Raw genomic sequence first — 6,496 nt, 5'->3', positions numbered from 1 at the left:
AGGTTGGGGGGGGGGGGGGGGGGGGGGGGGATTTATAAAAATTGGAGTAGACAGAATCTGGAGCAGTTGCCATTGGCAACCTAACAGCATCTCTCTTCAGTTTGTTCAAGGAAGATTTAAAAATGAAACAGAGAAGCTGATTGGTTGCAGTGCAAATCTGCTCCAGAATTTGTCACATTTGTCACATTTCAAATACCAGTTTGCCCGGTGTTCAAATTTAAGTCTGTGATCTAAAGGGCATCACTGGTTCATGCAGTTTTATGCCTTTTCCCCCTTTTTATATGCTGCATGCTGAGATGTTTTATTGCTTATGTGTGATTTTATTGGTATGTTCAGCTGTGTATCTCCCCAAGATGTACTGTGCTAGACAGTTAGTGTATTTTTATGTTTGTAGCAAATTTAGAAGAACACCTATTTTATGTTTGTTGCACGTTCCCATTCACATAAATTATTTAATATTCTGCTTACTTTTTTAGAGCTTTTTACCTGCTTATACCTTCCCCCTATGTAATAATAAGGAAAGCGGAGGGGCTGTGGGAAGTTATGTTTACTCTAATTAAATCTGTCTGCACGATGCTGGCAGATCTCAATATCAGTTGTAAACTAGATGTGAACAGTGTCTGTAATAACAAGGGGTTTAAAGAAGAACTCCAGGTTTTAGAAAAATTAACCCTCAATTACATGTACAAGTATTTACAACACTTGCCAATAACTCCTAACTGCCAGGTGTTGAGTGGGCATGATGTGATTAGGAATAAGCATTACGTCGCTGGATACTTTTGAGTCATAGTTAACTATACCATTGTGACAGCGTCAAACTAAACCTGAGTTCAAAAGAAATGGAGCCCCCATACCAGATCTTGACCACTGAAGGATGAATGTTCCTCCTATTTTTTTTTATGTTTTTAGTTCAGTGCAACTGAAGCCAAAGCTTTTTTTTAGTTTTGGATAGAGTGGAGATAGATTAGAACACCTGACAGGTTTTTATTGCTGTCTGTATCCCCATTAGGGATATTCATCCTCTTCTTTGAATCCCAAATTTCTGGTTGGCAAGAGAACAGGAATGGATGTTAAATCTTCCAGTGCAGACACTAGTTCTGCTGACCATGCTGATCACCAGGGATTTCCCTTACTTTCTAGGGATTCATTCTTAAGGTTAATCTCAGATTACAGATGGCCGAAGAAGCAATCAGAAGTTATAGCCCTTCCCTTACTGTGTCCAAAACTAAAAATAAGTTTTGGCTTCAGTTTTACTTTAACATAAGTTAAAGTAAAACATATGACAAGTCACGACCTTCCCCCAAACTGCATTGCAGTCCTCTCCTTGTTGCTCGGTTCTCTCCTGTGGCCCCCTCGGGGAAACCAAGGTCGTGACTATTGAAGCCTCTGCAGTCCTGTTTTGCTCACTCTAATGGGGGAATAGCTGCTGCTATATTCATACATGGTTACAATTATCCACAGTAAGATATTGTACTTTGATACACCAAATCACCATGTTGTTGTAATGAAATTATGATTTTCTAATGGTACTTTGTTACCTTATAGTCATTGGAATATGTTTCTCCTGATGAAGCACGGTGTGGCGAAATGCGTAGAGTATTTTCAATAATAGTAACCGTCCATTGATTCCAACTAAGGCCCCATTCACATGTAGCGACTTATCGCGCGTTTTCATCCGCAATATCGCGCATTTTTGCCGCGTGATATCGCGAGAAGTCGACGGCTAATGATAGTCAATGGAGCTGTCTTAGCTCCATGTCGTGTGTCGCTCGTCGCGGTCGCAAGTCGCTTCTACAGGACCCTTTTTCCGGCGGATTTTGTGCGATTTTGCTTTTTTTCTATGGAGCCCAACGGAGAAGGTCGCGCTACCGTCGCTGGATTGTCGCTGGAACGTCGCCCCGAAAGTCACACTATCCCGCCCGCTGCAAAGGTATGTCGCTACATGTGAATGGGGCCTAAGGACTCACTGATCATAACTTGTCATCATCTCTGTATATGAGTATACGGGGTTTAGGCTGAGCACCAATATGTATATATGTTTTTATGTTTTGTATTTTTAATGTCCTTAATAAAATATTATATTTTTACACAATTGTAAGTGTCTGTAAAGGTCCTATAATTGCCTAAAAAGCCCTCCATGACTTCCAGCCCTCTCGGCTTCGGAACTGTCTCTTTTGTCCATGTATTGCTTTATGGGTGTGGCTGTAGGACCTTCCCCTCTTGAACTTAATCTTATTACTAAATTTACTTTAACAAATTCTTTTTTTGCCATATACAATGTTCCCTTGTAATCTTATAAATAAAATCGTATTGTGATTTTTTTTTTGTTACAGTGCTACAGTTATAACTTGAGTTGCCACCTAGCCAGTAAACATGGGACTTTGTTGCCTGTGTTATTAACCGGAAAGATGGCAACCTTGGTTATTACAGCTCTGAGGGCATCTGCATTCCAGCTACACTGGAAAAAAACAGCCAGCACAGCCCGAAGCCAAGACAAGGCAATTTTCCTTGTCATGGATGGAGACAGTTAATGCCACTGTATTCCAGTGGTGTGCCCTTTAAAAAAAAAAGTATAGCATGCAGTACTTTTCTTAAGCTCACCACAGTGAGAAGCAGTACAACCGCATCGCATTGCGGGGAGCCCATAGAAAGGAATAACGTTATTATAACAACAAATATCTAAAAATATATCCTATATAAAAAAAGTGGGATGTGGCTCGATCAAGCACATTAGCCCTGTATGGACCAGTAGTCATGCGGTTGAGCTGGTGTGAACAAGCCCTGAAACCATAGTGTCAGTGAACAGCAATACATACTGAGGGGAATTTATCTATACTGGAGCAGACAAAATCTGGAGCAGCTTCTCTGTTTAATTTTCAAATCTTAACTGAACAAACTAATGAGAAAAGCTGATTGGTTGCCATGAGCAACTGCTCCAGATTCAGTCTGCTTCAGTTTTGATAAATCCTCCCCACTGTGCCTTACCTAAATCTTCTACTTGTTCCAGCTCCTGTTTAGCATGGTGAGTTTTTTTAAACATTTACAGTGCTATAAAAGTCCCTTTGGTACAACCTTAGAAATATCTGTGTTATCAGAAATGTCATGCTAAAGAAATGGCCAGAATAAAGTCAGGATTAATAGAACAGATGACTTGTAAAAGAAAGCAAGGTGAAATAGTTTGTGAATTGATGCTGAAAATGAAAGATTTTTTTAAAACAGGAATAAAAACATCAAGAATTCAGTCTAGGGATGTCCCGGTACCACTTACTAGTACTAGTACTTCCCCTCATGTACTTGCCGATACTTTTTTATAAAGGGACAGGTGACTTTAAATGATCCGTAGTACAACTACATGTTATGTACTATGGATCATGATTTAACCTATTCATGTTAGCAGGGGAGAATTGTAAATCTATTGCTGTAATGTAGTGGAGGTGTGTGCTGTATATATGTACTATATATACACATTACCCATGTTCAGTACACTATAGCAATAGATTTACAGCCAGCCCTGTCCCAGCTTCCCTCACTCACAGTTTCACTCCGATCCCTGTTGCCTCACGCAGTGCCTCTCGTAGTCGGCACTCACAATCCTGCCCTGCTAACATGAATAGCGTGTGGTTTGGGGAAGTTAGCACAAATGGTGAGCACTCAAAGACCAGTCTTCAAGCTGTTTTAAACATAAACAGAACAGTCTTTTATTGATTCCAGAGCAGAAACATAACTCCATCAACAATAATACACAGTCCGTTTGTATTCCAGCAAACACAACATATAGCCTCACCGACCGAGAGAGCGGTCGGTGAGGCTATATGTTGAGAGAGCCGTTTTAACACATACTCCATGCGTAAACGGCTCTCTCAGCCACCTTGTCTGTCTTCCTGTGCCTCTAGCGCACACACAGCCACCTGGCTCCCCTCTGCCTTCTGTGTGGAGTCCTTCTGACTCCTGAACACCTCTGTTCCTCTTCCCAGCTGGAGTCCAGAACACTAGCCAGCACACTTCCCATAAGTGAGGTGCACAGGTGTGCAATTAGGTGCTGGCCACTAGTAAACAATGGACCCAGGAATGGAGATTTCATCCCTCCCAATTCTCTTAGAAATCTCCCAGTTCCAGGATCCCATGCCAAATCCAGAAATATTGGGAAGAACCACAAAGTCAACGTTTTCCAAGTACAAGAACTTGCCTCCTGGAACCGCTCAGCCCCTCTGGCTGAGAGTCCTGGGTGACTACCACCCCCAGTTCTACCGTGGGATTGCCACACAATACCACAATAGGTTAAATCATGATCCATAGTACATATACAGCACACATGTCCAGTACACAGCAGTAATAGAGTTACAATTATCCCCTGCTAACATGAATAGGTTAAATCATGATCCATAGTACATATACAGCACACATGTCCAGTACATTGCAGTAATAGAGTTACAATTATCCCCTGCTCACATGAATAGGTTAAATCATGATCCATAGTACATAATAGTACATAACATGTAGTTGTACTATGGATCATTTAACCTATTCATGTTAGCAGGAGAGAATTGTAAATCTATTGCTGCAGTGAGTTGGGAATATGTACTGTACATGTACTACATATAGAATGCACTGCAGTAATAGATTTACAATTATGCGCTGGTAGCATGTATAGGTCTAATGATCCATAGTACATAATATGTACATAACATGTAGTTGTACTACGGATCATTTAACCTTTTCATGTTAGCAGGTCAGAATTGTAAATCTACCGCTGCAGTGCATTCTATATGTAGTATGTATACAGTACATATAGAATTCACTGCAGCAGTAGATTTACAATTCTGAACTGCTAACATGAATGGGTTAAATGATCCATAATACAACTACATATTATGTACTATGGATCATTTAACCCCTTCATATTAGCAGTGCAGAATTGTAAATCTATTGCTGCAGTGCATTCTATATGTAGTTCCTGTACAATAGATAAAGAATACACTGCAGCAATATATTCTTCTTGTTCACACAAAACACTAAGCCCAGGCCCCGTCTTACTTACTGTTGCCTCGATCGATGTGCCGAACGATTTTCCTCACATGTGAGGACGTTGTTCGTGCTGAGCGGAGGAGCGCCACAGCAGTGACGCGATGCTCCTCCGCTCAGCGCCGCCGACGTCCTCACATGTGAGGAAAAGCATTCGGCACCTTGGAAGGTTAAAAAAAAAAAGCGCAAGCATCGGCGCTATGCATCGGGGCTTTTTGACAAGTACTTGTCAAAATGCCCTGTATCGGTCCCGATACCGATGCTATCTTTGTTATCGGGACATCCCTAATTCAGTCCATGATGAAACTTGGCCTGTGCCACAAGCAAAGATTACATTCAATGAATATACAGTCCAGATTTTATAAGGCACACCAGTTGATGGAGTTTCCCATATTAAGGGAGTGTACTAAGCATTTAAAGTGGTTACATATAGATGGTAAAAATACAGATTTCCTTTCTGAAAGGTACTTCAAAGATGCTGGGTTGGAAAGGCAGGTCTAAATACGAAAAAGTATTAGTTCAATTATGTCACCAGCTTAATCCTTCAGGGATAGGTGAATCAATTAGGGCAAATAAGGGGATTTCTTCCACTTATTGACCATTCTTTAACTGGAAACAAACATCTGTATCCCTAATTAAAAACATAGACTGCTCATAGAGCATTGAAACTTCAATTTTTAAGGCATCAACAGCTGTGGGTCAGTCTTTGATGTTTCTTCCTCGACTCTCCTGGGTGCTTCCTGCTTCAGCTCTGTTTGCTCTCTTTATTGAATGACCTGAGATGAGACTTCCTAAACTTTGTAGGAAACGTATATAACCAGCACACACTTCACTGTATGCAGCCATGTATTGTTCTAGTTTCTATGAGTTTTAAAGTATACTTCACACTGCATATAGTACAGTAAAATTAAGGGCTAAGAGATGCTGCATCTCTAGATTGTATCAGGCACTGTAGTATTATTTGTATTCATTAAAAAAAATGTTTTATTAAAGTTTTTAACTAATGCATTGCTACCTTTTTATAAAAGTGTTAAAATAGGTTAACCTATGGATCACTGATCATTTCTGCAGCACTTTACAGAACACATTAAGCATTCATATCTGTACCTGCCCAGAAAAACGTTTACAGTCAAATATCCCTTCTACAGGGATTCCTATACAGTTATGTTCAGTGCAGTGGCGTAACTAGAGTCACGGGCGCCCGGGGCAGAACAAAATTTTGCGCCCTCCCTGGGTCTCAGGAAGCTGTCTCCTCTAGAGACCCCCACAGACCCTGCAGTCTGCCGAATCTCAGGGGGGCTGTGTGGGATCTGTGGTGGGCTTTGCAGGCTGCAGAGCCCCCTACGGATCCTGCAGAGACCCCCACAGATCCTGCAGAGACCCCCACGGATCCTGTAGAGACCCCCACGGATCCTGCAGAGACCCCCTGAGGTATTGGCGCCCAAACGTGGGGCCGGGTGAATATGTCACAGAA

This window comes from Nanorana parkeri, unplaced genomic scaffold, assembly GCF_000935625.1.
Source record: "Nanorana parkeri isolate BGI_ZX_2015 unplaced genomic scaffold, ASM93562v1 scaffold2121, whole genome shotgun sequence".
In the NCBI taxonomy this organism is placed as follows: Eukaryota; Metazoa; Chordata; class Amphibia; order Anura; family Dicroglossidae; genus Nanorana; species Nanorana parkeri.
Note: the sequence above shows the minus strand (reverse complement) of the source record.